Source organism: Marmota monax, unplaced genomic scaffold, assembly GCF_021218885.2.
Source record: "Marmota monax isolate L192 unplaced genomic scaffold, Marmota_monax_Labrador192_F-V1.1 WCK01_AAM20220418_F8-fsc00100, whole genome shotgun sequence".
In the NCBI taxonomy this organism is placed as follows: Eukaryota; Metazoa; Chordata; class Mammalia; order Rodentia; family Sciuridae; genus Marmota; species Marmota monax.
The window spans coordinates 3,516,462-3,535,039 of NW_026693872.1; the positions used below are offsets into that span (position 1 = coordinate 3,516,462).

Below are 18,578 nucleotides of genomic sequence, written 5' to 3' on the forward strand. Positions count from 1 at the left end.
CTGTCCCCTCCTTCAGGACACATGCAGGAGGGAGGAAAGAGGCTGAGACTCTATTATGCTAATTTAATAAACTCTAATCGGCTGCCACAGCAGGACCTTGAAGAAAGAGGCTTTTGTTGAAATTTCACATTTGGCAGGAAGTCCCCATCACACCCTCCCCCAGTAGAGATTATGAGTCAAAAGCTGATTTTCTTCCTGGCTCTCACATTCTGTATCCTGAGGCTTCCTATTCACACTTCTCTGACTGGCTTCTTGACTTTTTTCAGGAAGGAAATGTGCCCCAGATGTTAGTTAATAAATGGAGGTTTGATCTGCCTTTTATGAAAGGATGTCAGTAATTCACAGAACCCCCAGAAGTGAGAGTCACAGGAGGAAACACAGCCAACTTCTCTCCATCAATAGCCCTAAGGTTTCCCAATTCACTGTGCCCCTCCCCACATGGGCAGAGAGCCTCATGGCATGCATGCAAGACATTCATTTTCATTTTCTTATGGAGATAACAAGGTATCTTAGGAGATAAGAAGGACAGAAATATCACTCCCATTGATCCATGCAGCTAATGTTTATTGAACACCTGCTGTGCACAAATGAGAAAAAAAAAAGTGGGGGGGAGGGGGGACACACAGATGGAGTAACTTGCATGATGGTAGAGTAGCCACTGGAACCAGTGAGGAACTGTTGCAATCCAAATTTCCAAAACAAAAAGCCCCGTTTGCCCAAAGGACTCAAAAACAGCATACTACAGGGACACAGCCACACCAATGTTTATAGCAGCACAGTTCACAATAGCTAAACTGTAGAGCCAACCTAGATGCCCTTCAGTAGATGAATGGATAAAAAAAAAAATGTGGCACATATACACAATGGAATATTATTCAGCAATAAAAGAGAATAAAATCATGGCATTTGCAGGTAAATGGATGGTGTTGAAGAAGATAATGCTAAGTGAAGTCAGCCAATCCCCAAAAACCAAATGCTGAATGTTTTCTCTAATATAAGGAAGCTGATTCATAGTGGGGTAGGGAGGGGGAACGTGGGAGGAATAGAGGAACTCTAGATAGGTCAGAGGGGTGGGAGGGGAAGGGAGGGGGCATGGGTTTAGAAATGATGGTGGAATGTGATAGACATTATTATCCAAAGTACGTGTATGAAGACACGAATTGGTGTGAATATACTTTGCATACAACCAGAGATATGAAAAATTGTGCTCTATGTGTGTAATAAGAATTGTAATGCATTCTGATGTCATATATAAATTTAAAAATTAATTTAAAAAAAAGAAGTGAAAATATAGTAAAAAAAAATTGTAAAATTTGCTAACTTTTGTGGCATACATTTTCCCACCATGGCCAATTTCAAACCACCAACATTTTTTCTAACAATTGTTAACAACCAGCTTGTAAAATTCCTGGATACTTAAAAAAATCAGCTCTGGAAAGATTCCAGACTGGAGGCAAGGTCTGGCTCCTCATTCAGGCTCCTCATTCAGTGTTCTTTCTGCCGCATCTTTCTATCTCCCTGCAGAAGGAAGCAGCATCTTGTGCAAACTTAAGAGTAATCTTAATAGAAAATGACCTGAAGGTCTGGTAACACCAGTAGAATTTTACATGTTTATTTTCTTCCACATTAATATTTTTCCAAATGTCCACATTTTACTTTTATACTCAGAACATATCCAGGTTAATAGTTAATTTTTTTATAGATTTACTGGAATGAAATGCATAATTTATGTCACTCTGTCTCCCTCAGGCTGGTGTGTGTGTGTGTGTGTGTGTGTGTGTGTGTGTGTGTGTGTTTCCTAAGAGCTTACTTCCCTTGCAGGGAAGGACAGGTGCACCTAAGCATGCACCTGAATCTGGTGCAGTCTTACCTGGAAGATAAATTAATTCTCTTTGGAGTTCAAATTTCATCAGCAACCAAGAAAATACAACTCCTTATCTAGATGTCATTCTGCCTTCAAATAACCTTGCCTCCCAGATGAGCTCAGGTGGAAGCACATGGTTTGAACCACAAGCAACTGCTCCTTGTTTATGAGCCTTAGAAGAGGGCATTTCCTTCTCCCCTTCTGCAAAGAGGCATTCTGCTGTCTCTTTCCCCAAGCAAGGATTCAAGGGTTCTTACCTCAGCACTAGGATGAAAACTTGGCACCAAGGCTTGGGACAGACTCAAAGGAGCAGTTCATTTCAGCTGGGTTCCATGGTACCCATTGCTTCTTTCTGGGCTGCTCGCTGCAGAGCTCTGCACAACTGGCTCTACCCGTGCCTGCAGGGGACAAAAACAGAGCAAAGTTGCAGGCTGAGTACCAGAAGCATATATGTCAATATATGACATATATTGTCATATATTATGACAATACATATTATATTATATATGATATATATAATATATGACAAGATATATAATATAATAAGATAAATAATATAATATATGACAAGACAGAGAGTACCCTTGCTCCTCTCACCCTAATTCCTCTAGCCCTGGGCATTCTGGTCACTTCAGAGCACCTTACAGAACCACATCCCTCACCCGAAGAAGCCAGTCTCCTTACCAAGACCCAAACTAGCCATCTCTTCACCCACAGCCATCCCTTCTGTGATTTCATTGTGAGTTGCAAATTAAGCAAAGCAGACTCGACTCCGGGCACTGAATCCTGATACTACCACTAGTGGGAAGAAAACTACAGATCCAGCCCAAGTCTTGTATTTAGGTTAACCATTGCAGATTTGTGGGTTTCAATCAAGAGATGCATCAAATAGTTTGCTCACAGACTTCCATCCACCTCTAGTATTTTGTCTATCTTATTGCAAATGTGAATGCAATTTCTAATTCATTTCTGAAGCATTTTCAACTGAGTCGAAATTTTCAGTCCATAGATTATTATTAGCTACCTGAATAGATAGCATTTGTTTTTAAAGTACTTGTTGTTTTTTCTTGTGCCAAATAAATTAGTTTCATTTATACATTTTGGAGAATATAATTAAGTGAAAAGAAGGGGAAAAGTTACCCATTCTCAACACCCAAGATAACTACAGGGAAGTCCTAAAGTCATAATCATAGATCCCTAATAAATAGCACTGCTGTCACCATAAAAGAGTCCCCAGTCACCCCCTCACCTCTTCCACCACGTGAGAACATGTGAAAAGATGCTTTCAATGGACCAGTCCCTCTACCTGGACATCAGATCTGCTGGTGATTTGATCTTGAACCTCACAGCCTCCAGAATTGTGAGAAATCAATTTGGGTTTTTTTTGGTTTTGTTTTGGTGCTAAGGATGGTAAATATCTCCCCAGGTTATGGCATTTTGTTATAGCAGGACAGATGGACTGAGACAAGTATGTTTTAAAACTTGTTAAATATCATCATAAAATTAAATGTCAGTTGCTTTCAAGAATTTAAAGAAACATTTAAATGATTTCAATTAAAATGTCTTTAGAATGCAGCCACCTGACCAGGGCCTGGAGGTCCACTGTCAGGATGCCTACAGGTTTGGTTGCATGTAGCTGCCTCCATCTTGGGACACCAGCCATGGCCTGGGGGTCCAAGGCCACGGTGCCTGCAGGTTTGCCACTGCTGCCAACTTGGGGCTCAGCTGCCTCTGTCTGGGACACTGGCCAGGATCTGGAGGTCCAGTGTTGGGGTGCCTGTGGGTTTGGCTGCATCTGGGTCTTTCTGCAGGGTGTGCTACTGGCTGCCATCTTGCTGCTTTTTCACATGTGCTTCTTTCTGTGAGTACATCCCTGGTGGCCTCTCTGATTGCAAGTTGGATCATCATTGAAATCTTGGGACAGCAGTGTAACAGAGACTGGGGAATCCAAAGCCCATATACCTCAGTTTGTGGCTGGGTCTGCATGGGCCAGTCTGGGTCTGGCAATCCTGTGGAAGGCTGGAGACTGGGGGCATTTCACCCTGGAGGAGCACACATTGGAGAGGCTGAAGAGAGCCAGGTTCTCCCCAGCTCAGAGAATCCTTGAGTGTATAGAGACAGACTGGGCTGGCTACAACAGGTCGAAAGTTTGGAAGAAGGTACAAGTTCATCCAACCAGCCAGTCCAGCACCCACTGGACTGGCCTTGTCATCAAACTCCAGACAACCCCACCTATCCGCAGAGAAGGGAAGCTGTGAAACTTTTGAAAGCCAACAGAAACGATTGTTCAATTTTCCATCAAGATATTTTCCCCCTCTTTCTCACGTATCTACCATTTTGAAACCAAGAAATATGTATGCATCAGTTTATTGAGGACTGGGATGTTTGAATAGTATATTACAGTTTTGTTGTGTATTCTTATATTGTTACCTTTTTTTTTTTACTTTGTATATATTTTCCCTCTCGCTTATCTATTTCCCTGAATTATTTCTCTTTTCTCCTGCTAACAGCCAACCTCTATTGATTCCTCCTTCACTCCTACCATAAATTTTTACTTCTACCTTCTCTTCTCCTCCCTCATAAACATCACATCCTACACCACATATGTTCTGTCTTTGTACACCATTTGAAACTGTAAAGCCTTTCAGTAGACTTACTGTTTATGTTGTAGACAATAATTGAACACATGTGTCTGTTTATTATGAGCAAAACTGTAGATGTCTTTACAGGAGCTAGTTGGATTAAGGCTATATAAGTTTGCATTGGGTGCTGTTAATATTGCTCTCCCCCTTAAAGGTGAGGTTCTTCAGGGACACTATGAAGTCCACAGGGTAGAAACTGTACTGCCTCAGATCCATACCACTAAATGGGAAGACACACAAACAACATGAAAAAACAAGGGAACAAAGCATCCCAAACAAATCTAGATGCTCCAACAATAGAATCTACTGACAACACAGTAGAAGAAATGTGAGAGAAGGAACGCAGAATTTACATAGTTAAACTGATCCCTGAAGTAAAGGACAATGTAAGGAGTGAAATCAGAGGTAAACTTCAGGAGGTAAAAGATCACTTCAATAAAGAGATAGAGATTCCTAAAAGAAATCAAGCACAAATACACAAAATGAAGGAATCAATAAATCAAATTAAAAATTCAATGGAAAGTATCACCCACAGATTAGACCACTTGGAAGACAGAACCTCAGGCAATGAAGATAAAAATATATGATCTTGAAAATAAAGTTGGCCATGCAGAGAAAATTGTAAAAAACCATAAACAGAACTTCCAATAATTATGGGATAACATGAAAAGACCAAATTTAAGATTTATTGGGCTAGATGAATGTGCAGAGATACAAACCAAAAGAAATGCACAATATTTTCAATGACATAATATCAGAAATTTTCCCAAACCTAAAGAATAAAATAAAAATTCAAATACAAGAGTCTTAGTCTTACAGGACCCCAAATGTACAAAATTAAGCAGACCCACACCAAGATATATTCTAATGAAAATAACTTTCATACAGAAAAAGGATAGAATTGTAAATGCTGAGAGAGAAAAAAAATAAAATTACATATAGGGGAAACCTATTCAGATCTCAGCTAACCCTCAAAGTTAGGAGGTCCTAGAATAATATATATCAAACTCTGAAAGAAAATGGATGCAAACCAAGAATTTTATACCCAGCAAAATTAAGCTTCAGATTTGAAGATGAAATAAAAACCTTCCACGATAAATAAAAGTTAAAAGCATTCATAACTAAAAAGCCTGCACTACAGAACATTCTCAACAAAATATTACATGAGGATGAAATGGGGGAAAACAGTGAAAAATAGCAAAGAGAGGAACTACACTAAAGGAATATTCAATCAAAGGAGAAACTATGTCAAATTAAAAAACAGAAATAAACCAAAGTGATTGGGAATACAAATCATTTCTCAATAATAACTTTAAATGTTAATGGCCCAGACTCATCAATCAAAAGACATAGACTGGCAGATTGGATTTAAAAACAAGACCCAACAACATGCTTTCTCCAAGAGACTCACCTATAGGCAAAGACGCCCACAGACTGGAGGTGAAAGGATGGGAAAAACACATCACTCATATGGATCACGTAAACAAGCAGGGGTTTCCACCGTGATATCAGATAAAGTAGACTTCAAGCCAAAGTTAATCATAAGAGACAAAGAAGGACATTTCATACTGCTTAAAGGAATTATATGTCAGCAAGACATAACAATCGTTAAGTATTTATACCCCAAACAATGAAGCATCTATCTGCCTCAAACAAACCCTTCTCAATCGAATAGACCATAACACAGTAATACTGGTTGACTTTAACACACCTATCTATTCAGTAGTAAGATCTTCCAAACAAAAACTAAACAAAGAAACTATAGAACTAAATAATATAATCAATAATTTAGACTTACCAGACATACATAGAATATTTCATCCATCAACAAGTGAATACACTTTCTTCTTAGCCGCACACGGATCCTTCTCTAAAATAGGCCATATCTTATGCCACAAAGAAAATCTTAGCAAATACCAAAAAAATAGAGATAATACCCTGTATTCTATCAGATCATAATGGAATGAAATTAGAAATCAATGATAAAATAAAAAATAGGAGCTACTTTAACACCTGAAGACTAAATAATATGCTACTGAATGACAAATGGATAGTAGGAGAAATCAGGGATGAAATTTAAAAATACTTAGAGGTAAATGAGAACACCAGTATAGCATATCAAAATCTCAGGGACATTATGAAGGCAATGCTAAGAGGAAAGTTCATTGCATTGAGTTCACTGATTGAAAGAATAGTAAGCCAATGAATGACCTAACATTACTTCTCAAAGCTCTAGAAAAAAGAGGAACAAATCAACACTGAAAGCAGTAGAAGACAGGAAATAAATAATTCAGAAATGAAATCAATGAAACTGAAACAAAAGAAACAATTTAAAAAATTGACAGTGCTCACTTTGGCAGCACATATACTAAAATTGGAACAATACAGAAAAGATCAGCATGGCCCCTGCACAAAGATGACACACAAATTTGTGAAGTGTTCCATATTTTTACATGTCAGCATGGCCTATGGATGTTCCATGTGTGCTAAATGTGTCCATGACAGGATCGAGTGTGCTTTCCTTATTGAGGAACAGAAAATCATTGTGAAAGTGTTGAAGGCACAAGCACAGAGTCAGAAAGCTAAGTTTAAAAAATGAAGCTCCTTTTAATAATAAAAACTCAAAAACATTGACAAAACAAAAAGTTGGTTCTTTGAAAAATTAAAATTGATAAACTCTTAGCCATACTAATGATGAGGAGAGAAAATTTAAATTACTAAAATTTGTGATGAAAACTGAAATATCTCGATAGACACTGCTGAATACAGAAGACAATTAGAAACTATTTTGAAAATTTATACTCCAATAAAATAGAAAATCTCAAAGATATCAACAAATTTCTAGAGACATATGATCTACCCAAACTGAATCAGGAGGACATACACAATTTAAACAGGTCAATCTCAAGCAATGAAATAGAAGACTCCTTCAAAAGCCTACCAATCCAGAAAAGCCCAGGACCAGATGGATTCTCAGCCAAATATTGCAAGACCTTCAATGACAACACCAAAATTCTTCAAATTATCCCATGAAATAGAAAAGGAGGGAACCCTTCCAAACTCATTCTATGAGACTAGCAGAATGACACCAAAACCAGACAAAAACATATCAAAGAAAGAAAAATTCAGACCAATATCCCTGATGAACCTAGATGCAAAAAAAAATTCAATAAAATTCTGGCAAATCACATACAAAAATATATTTAAAAGAGAGTATACCGCGATCAAACGGGGTTAACTCCCAGGGATGCAAGGTTGGTTCAACACATGGAAATCAATAAACATAATTCATCACATCAATAGACTTAAAGACAAGAATCATATGATCATCTCAATAGATGCAGAAAAAGCATTTGACAAAATACAGCCTTCCTTCATGTTCCAAAACACTAGAAAAACTAGGGACAGTAAGAATATACCTTAATGCTGTAAAAGCTATATATACTAAACCTAAAGCCAACATCAGTCTAAACAGAAAACTTGAAAGCATTCCCTCTAAAAACTGGAACAAGGCAAGGATGCCCTCTTTCACCACTTCTATTCAACATAGTTGAAACTCTAGCCAGTGCAATTAGACACAAGAAAGAAATTAAAGAGATACAAATAGAAAAGAAAGAATTTAAACTATCACTATTTGCCAATGACATAATGTTATATTTAGAAGATACAAAAAATTCCACCAAAAATCTTCTGAAACTAATAAATGAATTCAGCAAAGTAGCAGAATATAAAATCAATACCCATAAATCAAACATATTCTTATACATCAGTGTTGAATCCCCTGAAAGAGAAATTAGGGAAACTACCCCATTCATAATAACCTCAAAAAAAAAAAAAATCTTGGGAATCAATCTAACAAAAGAAGTGAAAGACTTCTACAATGAAAACTACAGAACTCTAAAGAAAGAAACTGAAGAAGATCTTAAAAGATGGAAAGATCTCCCGTGCTGCTGGATAGGCAGAACTAATATTGTCAAAATGGTTATACTGCCAAAAGTGTTATATAGATTTAATGCAATTCCTATTAAAATACCAATGACATTCTTCACAGAACTAGAAAAAGCAATCATGAAATTCATTTGGAAAAATAAGAAATGCAGAATAGCCAAAGCAATCCTTAGCAAGAATAGAGAAGCAGGAAGCATCACAATAACAGACCTTAAAGTGTACTACAGAGCCATGGTAACAAAAACAGCATAGTATTGGCACCAAAACAGACACATAGATCAATGGTACAGAATAAAAGACACAGAGACAAACCCATATAAGTATGGTTATCTCATATCAGACAATGATGCCAAAAATATTCACTGGAGAAAAGACAGCCTACTCAACAAATGGTGCTGGGAAAACTGGAAATCTACATGTAACAAAACGGAATTAGACTCCTATCTCTCACCCTGCATAAAACTCAACTCAAAGTGGATCAAAGATGTAGGCACCAGACCAGAAACCCTCTACCTACTAGAAGAAAAAGTAGGCCCATGTTGGCTTAGGATCTGACTTCCTCAACAAGACTCCTAAAGCACAAGAAGTAAAATCAAGAATCAATAAATGCAATGGGTTCAAACTAAAAAGCTTCTTCCTGGCAAAGGAAGCAATCAATAATGTGAAGAGAGAGCCTACAGAATGGGAGAAAATCTTTATCACATATAACTCAGATAGAGCATTAATATCCAAGATATATAAAGAACTCAAACACTTGACACCAAAAAAATAAAGAACCCAATCAATAAATGAGCTAAGGAACTGAACAGACACTTCACTGAAGAAATATAATCAATCAACAAATATATGAAAAAATGTTCAACTTCTCTAGCAATTAGGGAAATGCAAATTAAAACTACTCTAGGATTTCATCTCACTCCAGTCAGAATGGCAGTTATCAAGAATACAAGCAACAAGCCAGGCTGGTGCCATATGCCTGTAATCCCAGTGACTGAGGCAGGAGAATCACAAGTTCAAAGCCAGTCTCAGCAATGGCGAGGCACTAAGCAACTCAGTGAGACCCTGTCTCTAAATAAAATACAAAAAAAGGGCTGGGGATGTGGCTCAGTGGTCAAGTGCTCCTGAGTTCAGTCCCCAGTACCCAAAAAGAAAAAGAAAAAAAAAAAGAATACAAGCAACAATAAATTGTTAGCAAGGATATGGGGGGAAAAAGATAGCCTATTCAACAAATGGTATAGTCATACATTGTTGGTGGGACTACAAATTGGTACAACCATTATGGAAAGCAGTGTGGAGATTCTTCAGAAAACTTAAAATGGAACCATAATCTGACCCAGCTAACCCACTCCTCGGTTTATACCCAAAGGACTTAAAATCAGCAGGCTCTTAAATTAGCCACATCAATGTTTACAGCAGCTAAACTCACAATAGCTAACTATGGAATCAGCCTAGGTGCCCTTCAACAGATGAATGTATGAAGAAAATGTTTTACTCAGCCTTAAAGAAGAATGAAATTATGTCATTTGCCGCTAAATGGATGGAGCTGGAGAATATCACGCTAAGCAAAATAAGCCAATCCTCCCAGAAAAACAAAGGCTGAATGTTTTCTCTGATATGTGGATGCTAATTAACAATAAGGAAAGAGGGGCTAGGGAAGAACAAAGGCACTTTGAACTAGGCAGAGGGGAGTGAAGGGAGGAGAGGAGGAAGGTGGGGTAGGAAAGAAAGTAGAATGAATCAGACATCAATACCTTATGTGCATATATGACTACACGATTGGTGTGATTCTACATCATGTGCAACCAGAAGAACGAGAATATATACTCCATTTCTGTATGAGGTTTTAAAATGCATTCTACTGCTATGTATAACTAATTAGAACAAATAAGAAAATTAAAATAAGTAGTCTTTAAAATACTAAAAAAAAAAAAAAGATAACTACAGATAACATACCTTTCCTGATTTGTTGGGGGGTTTTTTGTTTGTTTGGTTTTTGCTTGTTTTTTGTTATCTAGATTTTTTTTTTTTTTTTAAATATTGTGGAAAAGCTAGCCATGGTTTAGTGCATGTCATTACAAAATCTTCTTAGTGTCATATTAATGGCTACATGACATGAATGTACCCCTGGATCCCGTATGATCTGTGGCCCCCTACATAGCTAAATGATACCCCATCAAAGCCTGGACATTTAAGTCATCTCCAACTCTTGTTGTGCTAATTACAAATAGCGTTTGAAACTTTATCTTTGGGGGAAACTCGTCAATATTTCCTTAAGATACAGTCTTAGAAATCAAATTACTGGGTCAAAAAGTTTGCATTGCTCATGTTTTTGAACAATCTTGACATGCCATCTCCAAGGCCATCACACCATAGAAAGTCCCCAGCAATGGGGAGATGTACACCTCCCTCCAATGTCTCTCTCCTCCTCCACTCTCTCCCACACTCACATCCTGACACACCAAATGTGACACTCCTTGTGGAAATGAGTGTGGAGGACCCAGAGTCCAGCATCCTTTTTCACACTCCCTGTACGCGCTTACCTTAGTCCCAGTCTAAGGTAAGATCTAGGATCTCAAGTGGATGTCCTTCACCAAGGCTTGGGGAGCAGGTGCATGAGCAAGAATTAGCAAGGAGGAACCCACCAAGGGGCAAAGAAAGAGTGAGGGACACACAAACAGGGTATTCAGGTGAAAGAGAGCCTTAGAGACAAAAAGAATTAAAAGGCACCCTGGGAGATGACATAGCTGATGGGAACTGAGGTCCTACTGAAGCCAACTGAGCCATTTGAGGGGGTGGAAATATCAAGGCCTCACAAAAACCCAGGGCAGAACAGAGCGAAGGCATCAGGTGAGATGGAAAAGGAAACAGTTACTTGAGGCCTTGGGCACTTTGCTGCTGCCTGTGATTAATGCCAGCAAAGCACCAGGAGCCAGAGTCATTATGGGGACAAGAGAGCAGCCAGGGAGGACAGCTCCGTATGCAAAGACAGTGAGCTAGTGGCCAGCAGAGAGCCTGCCAGTGAGGACAGTTCCCAGAATAAGAGGGGCCATGCTCCTGGCTACTGATTCATCTCCTCCTTCCCAGGAGGAGGACCCCACATTCCACCACTCTAGCCAGCCTCTTGTACCCCTCCTTTCACCCCAGGTCCAATCTTCAGTGAGAGATGGATAATGCAGCAGGTGACTGGGTTTCTGTGGTCCTGTGGCCCAGGCAAAGACCTTACAGATTCAAATCTCATGCCCGTTTCTAGTTAAGTAGCCCTCTTACCCTGCCACCCCTAGGCCCTGTGACCTCTGGTTACAAAAATTGACAGATTCACGAGGGAATGTGGGGCTCCCTTAGTATTTCCAAGCTCTTAGGAAAATGGCAGACCTCCATCCAATATTACTGAAATAGACTATGTCGGTCTATCCACCCACCTCACCCACTCTGTACATACCTGGGCCTCTCCTGAGGAATGAAGAGTAGAAATTAGAGGTCAATTTTAGGTCAATTCATCCATAAATAAGGAACTGAGCCAATACTCATCCAAAACTGCAGCTATGAAAAGAAGACTAGACGTGAATCCTGTTTGTCAAGAGAAAGAAGCTGGTAGCACCATGACAAGAAATGTCATGCACAGGATCAGGCGATGGGATTGCTGGGGACTTGTGGAAGGAAGAATACTGACCTAGAAAGAGGCCTGGGCAGAGGCTGAGCAGAGGTAGACCGGAAACCATGCAGCCCCCAAGATGGCTCAGCCTAGTGGCTTTGCTGTGAAGTTCTTCTGCTCTTAACTTTTTATTCCTCTTTGCATCCCCTGAATCCCTTCAAATAAAACCTTATTTTTGTGTGAGTCTCTGTTACCTTGCTACCAATTTTCCTGCCTAAAGTAATCTTTCCCAGGCCCAGAGACTGCAGCAAACCTGAGCTGGAAAATCAGATAAGTAGGAACAGGACTTCCTTTCAGCTCTGTCAAATACAGCAAATGCAACCAGAGGCCACCGCTAAGAGGCCCGGTGTGGAGAGCAGGAGCCACAGACTGTGTGGGCCTGCTAAGAAAAGAGCTAACCCAGGGCTCAGCTCACAGAGCTCTGTCTACTGAAGCACAAGGGCACGGTGGGACTGGAGGGCTCTTATGCACGGCTTTCAGATAAGGTTCAGGCCCAGCACTGTGGCTACCCAAAAGCTTTTTTAAAAACAAAACCAAAAAACTTCCTTTTCAAGTCCGTGACTGGGTTTCTGATAGATAAGGCTACCAGATAGGACTATCCACCATTGCTAAAGTGTAGCTGGGTGATTTTTCATTCTAAATTCAAAAGATTTTTCTATTAAGTACAAACTGCTCCAATCATGCTGCTTCATGTTGCATGTTCAGTAGATCACCCAGGTCCCTCCAAGCCACCAATATATCCTTTTGGGTTTCCTTGCAGTTTTCACATAGCTCCCATTGAATCTCCACCCCATGGCAATCTGACTCCACCACCAACTCTTTCCTGACCTCCCTACCGATCCCATACTGGGCTCCACATCTTGATTAGGTTTCCTGTTTTCATCCTGAAGCCCAGGCCCAGCCAGCAGGGGTGATCTTCACCTCTTTCTGTGTGCCCAGGGCTGCTCCCTGCTTGACACCCTCCTCGCCTAACTGCACTTACAGCTCTGGCAGTGACTTGGTCACCACCACCCTCAGACCCAGAAGCATCCAGAAGATGACTCTACAAAAGAAAGCAGCTAAATGAGACTCCCAGGTCCTCTTTAACTCCCTCCTACCTCCAGTGAGTGTTTCTCCTTCAGGCGCCCAGCGTGTGAGACACTGCACACAAACCCAGAGCCAGGAGTTACAGAGCACATCAAGAACCAAAGAACTTGCCCAGTGCAGTGGAATAATCCACTCCTGCTTGTAATCCCAGCAGCTCAGGAGGCTGAAGCAGGAGGATTGCAAGTTCAAAGCCTGCCTCGGCAATTTAGCACGGCTCTAGCAACTCAGCAAGACCTTGTCTCTAGATAAAATATATAAAAGGGCTAGGGATGTAGCTCAGTGGCTAAGTACCCCTGGGTTCAATCTCTGGTACCAAAAGAAAAAAAAAGAAAAAGAAGGAGTTTGGGACCAAAGAAGATCCATAAACTGAGCCAAGAACTTACACCCTGAGAACTTCATGGTCCCAGCCCTTAGAGCTGGACTAGCTAACAGGCTCTGTTTTGAGTCAGAGAATAGTTCAGAATGTCACAGGATTGAGTCACTGGACAAAGTCCCTGGCTTCAATGAGCAATTGCCACCAGGCACACAGGGGCCTTAGGGTAAAGGATAACCCTGTTAACCCTGGATCCATTATCCCACATTATTTGGGACGGGAGCAATTGTTCTAATTGTGTTTCGATATGGAAGTAAATTAGCTAAGAGCTTTTATAGATCCTTGTAAAACATTCCAGGACCTGGGTCATGACAAATTTGCTGAGCACTACAGTCAAACCAAAAGCACCCAAAATACACAAGAACTTCTGCTAAAATCAGGAGACTTCCCAGTTTATATTCACCCTCCTTTCTCCTCCCAGGGCTCATGTTCCTTCTTGAAGGTTCATCTGTGGGGCCCAGGGGCAACATTACAAGGCTCTTAGAACAAGTGTTAACTATGTTTTCCCTTAAGTCGTTTTATTTTTATTTGTTTTAGAAATTAGTGTGTGCCAGGCACTTTTTAAAAATTATTTACTTATTCCTTACCCGATCCTATTAACAAAGAGTGTTTTCTCCATTTCAGACAAATTCAGAGGTGACAAAAGCTTTCAGAAGTAACCCAGGTACAAAGTTGGTGAGTCACTGAACCAGAACTGCTCACACAACCTGGCTCCCAGAGCATGAGGATGGCCTTAGGCCTGAGCCTAAGCAACTCCATTTTATAAACTCCAGTCTGAAACCTGCAGTCTCACCAGACACGCCTAAGGAAGCCCTATAGTGTGGCCCTCAGAAACCAACAAATCACTTCTCCTCACCCTGATAAACTCAGAGTGAAGTCTCTGGCAGGCTGGGCTCGCCTGATAAGAGAGAAAGACAAAAAGATCAGGGTGGGGACCACCAGACCAGACGTTTTAACCCCAGGGTAAATGATGTCACTGAGAGACCAGGTGGCAGCTAATAAAGATTGAATGGGGGGTCAAAATTTGGTATAAATAATGGAGCAAATGAACAGACATTCAGCCAGCTGACACTGATGCCCTCACATTGAGAGCCTGATGAGGACCTGGACTGACATCCCAACACTTTTCATCGTTTGCTGATCCTCTACATTTTCCTCACGCTGTCAAACTCTACAGCCACATCTTAACCCTGATGAGAGCCGCAACTTCTCCCTACGACCCTCTTCTCAACGGCTGTCAACTCCACCGGAGGAGAAGCCAGCTTTGGTTCCTGACCTTATCACTTCGGTCTGCATCTGCTGGACTTAAAGCCTAAGGCTTGAGACTTTTGATCTGACAACTTGAACTTAGCATGCAGAAGGAATGTCTGTCATGAACCTGTCGTGATTAAGTGTGTTTGCAGTGCTTAGAATTAACCTAGAATTGTTTGCTATGAATTGATTATGTCTGTTGCAGTTTTCTTGATTAAGAACTTATAGAGTGAAATTGTATGGAGTGAATTAAGTGAATAAAGCATTGACAAAGGCAGAAGCGCGTGGACATTCTTTGTTTCTCCCTCTCAACTGCGTAAGTCACACCTTTTGCCCATCGCAGCACAGAGGCCTCTGTGCCCTCCAGTGTTAGGATAAAGCCAGGTCAGGAGATCTCAGTCAAGAGCTGAAATTAAACTTCAGTTGAATACGGGATACGGGAGTGATTTCTGATACAATGAGGAAAGGGGTATGAATTTATTTTCAGGGAACTTGGGAAGGGAAGCTCGTCTGACAATGCCATATGTAAAATATCCAAAGGAGAATGTCCCTGCCACTTATTTGACTGCTTTGTTAATGTCTTCTGTACAGCACCTGCTCAGTTGTGGTTATGCCTATTTTAGGTCCAATCTGGATACGTGTGAGCCACTGAGCTCCTCTAAATGAGAGCCACACACATCCATGTTTGTCAAAACCTGGGGGGCTGCCAGGCTTAAAGGCAGAAACAGCAGACCCTGCCCCCAGGACCTCCATGTCCTTGATTTCTACTGCAAAAACTCAACAATTTCAACTCTTTTATCTACTTCTAGAGCTAGCTCCATATATACAAACAGCATATTCATATGGCTTTTTTTCCATGTTAGATATTATTCTTTGGCTTCCTATTCCACCATCCCAGACACTCTTTCTTTCCATTTTCTCCCCATACAGTTTTACCATTTTTTTATTTAGCCAACACCAGAACTTAATATATTATCAGGATCAGCTAAATTGCTATTCACAGCTGAGCCTCACAGGGTATTACGATAATTCCTTTCATGTGCATTCCTTTGTGGTCATTTCTAGGATCCATTCTTGCTTCTTGTTTGTGTGCTTAATTTTCTATGTACCTATCACTAATTCAGCCCTCAATTTTCTAACAAAAAACTATAAAACTCATCACAGAACAGTCTCATACCATTATTTTGTTATTTGTTTTTAATTTCTTAAAAACTTTCCTATCTGGAAACTTCTGTCCTCTTATCCAACTCAAACTGGCTGCTTTCTGGATTTGAGATCCCATTTATTCTTTCTTGTTTACTCCTTAGTTTTGGAGGAATACATGCATAGTAGCTTCCTCAGAAAGGCTGTAATAGAAGGTAAAATAATTGAAACTTTTCATATTTAAGAATGCCAGTATTCACCCACACACTTGGCTAATAATTTGTATAAAATGTCTCAGTGTAAAATAATATCCTCTCACAATTTTAAAGGTATATCTTCATTGTCTTCCAGTACGTGTTGCTGTAGAGATAGCTCATGTCAATCAGACTTCTATTTTTACCCTACGCTCCCTTTGGAGGTTTTGTTTTTATTTATTTATTTTTATGTCTAGAAGTTTTGCATCTGATGTGTCCTTTTTTCATTTATAGCCCTAGGTACCCACTGGGCTTTTCAATCTATAAGGATAAATCCTTCAGGTCTCAAATGTTTTTTTGTATTATTTTTATGAAATTTTCCCCTTCATTGTCTGTATTCTCTTTTTCTAGCTAGAAGTCTTATTATTCTGATGTTGGATTTCTTACAATAATCCTTTCTTGTTTTTTATTTCATTGCCTTTGTTTGTTTGTTTGTTTGACTTGCTGCATGATTTCTTCAACTTTACTCCAACCCTGTACTGATTTATTTGCTTCTGCTCTCGTACTTTAATTTCCAAGAGGTCATTCATACTCTCTGAGTGCTTCTTTTTGTCCCTCACTTCTCTATTGATGCAATACTCTCTTGTTTCTCTGGGATTAATAATCAGAGTTTGTGTGAAGTGTTCTTCTAGTCCCTATATTACTTCTATTTTTTGTGCATTTCTTTTTATATTGTTGTTGTCTGTCCCTTTGGGTTTCTGTCTTTTGTTTTTCACCTCTCTCTCAAACATCTGGTGCTTCTTAGCTATCTTTTTCAATTTAAAGGTGAAACACTGATAAGTTGACAGGATGCTCTCTGTGGTTGACTAATCTGTACCTTTATTTAGAGAACTCTAAATAAAGTATCTATAGGCTTTTTCTCTTGGGCTTGTAAGTTTATGCATAAATGCCTCTAATCCTGTGCCTAGAGGAAGGGGGCACAACCCTGGCTTTCCAGTATTGTGTGAACAAAGCAGAGAAGAGGGTTCGGGGTGGAGGGAGGGCTTACTTCCCCTGGTGTAAGATCATACATCACACACTCTCTTCTTGGCTTCTGCTGTGCCTGATCTGAGCTCTTAAATTTTTAGTGTTTGTGGAAAGACCTTTAAAAGAAGTACTATTTACCAAGACAAAGGAAAACATTTTACAGGCATCAGTCCAAATCAGGTTTCACCACCAAATGGGTTAAGAATAAAATTAGATATTCACAGGTTTTTGAACTTGGAAACTGCAGATAGGCACTAGGTAGGCATTTCTTACACCTTCAGTCACATTGGGGACATTTTCACAGGGATTTTGTCATTCTTTGGAGCTGCTTGTTTGCAACTAGATGTGGGGGGGGGGGTGAGGCAGCTTGAAATGTGGGTGCTTGGGGAAACCAGACTGAACAGGGAGATGGTATATGGACACTTGGAAGGTTTGCGTTCCAGCTCTATGCTAGTAAGCTGTGTTACTCTGAGAAAGTTACTTAACTTCTTTGAGCCTCGGTTTCCTCATCTATAAACTGTGGGATATGCCAGCTAATTCTGAAATGTTGAAAAGATGTAGATAAATCCAGTCAACAGGTATGTACTGTGCCTGAGTCGCGTTGCTCTGGGTCCTAAAGAAATAGCTGCGAACAAAAGAGGTAAAGTCCCTGCCCTCTTGGAAATGACTCCCTAATGAAAACAGACACAGAGTAAATAAGTTAGATGTCTTTCTAACCTCCTGAAGAACAACAAGATAGATAAAACGGAAAGATGGAGCGAGGTTTGACAGTGGAAGGAGACAGGTACAAGATCATTGTCTTATTTAAAGTGGTCACATGACCTCTCTGTTAAGGTGACATTTAAACCAGAAGGAGGGGATGATGCAAACCATGGATGAAGGAAGGGTATTCCAAATAAAGGGAAAACTGAGAGCAGAGACTCTGGAAGGGAAAGGTGGTTTATGTTTGAGATGTAAAATCAGTGAGATAAGCAACATGAAGAGGTGGAAAGAATAGGAGGTGAAGCTTGGGAGGGTCCAAAGCTCAGGTCACGCACAGCCTCACAGGTCCTTCTAAGAACTTTAGCTCTGAGTGAAACAGGTATCCTTCGTTGGCTTTTGAACAGAAAAATTACATGACACTGCATCTTTTTAAATGATCACCCTAGTTTCTGTTTTGAAAATAGACCATAGAAGCAAGAATATGAGCAGGAGGCCCAGAGAGAGAACAATCTTTCAAATTAAAAATAGAGATTGACCTGTCTCAGATCAGCATGAATTTGGTGAGTCAAATAAGCAGTCAGCTTCTTGATTTATTTTGAAAGCACAGCTGACAGGATCTGCTGACAGAGAATACAGCTCGGGAAAAGTGGAATTTTGAAGGATTCTATAGTTCTAAGACCTAAAACTGGAAAAATGA

General features: G+C 40.0%; 1 protein-coding gene and 1 non-coding gene across 2 annotated transcripts in view; one reads left to right on the plus strand and one right to left on the minus strand.

Moving 5' to 3' along the window:
• The window catches only part of St6gal1 (ST6 beta-galactoside alpha-2,6-sialyltransferase 1), a 143,775-nt gene that overhangs the window by 105,080 nt on the left and 20,117 nt on the right, over positions 1–18,578 (minus strand). The window contains exon 2 of the mRNA XM_046462542.2: positions 2,122–2,262. The gene's annotated coding sequence lies outside the window, so the exon portion shown is untranslated. The remainder of the gene's footprint in view (positions 1–2,121; positions 2,263–18,578) is intronic.
• LOC124105491 (U6 spliceosomal RNA) lies at positions 6,851–6,957 on the plus strand. Its single transcript, XR_006855746.1, has one exon. It is a non-coding gene; the product is annotated as a U6 spliceosomal RNA (small nuclear RNA).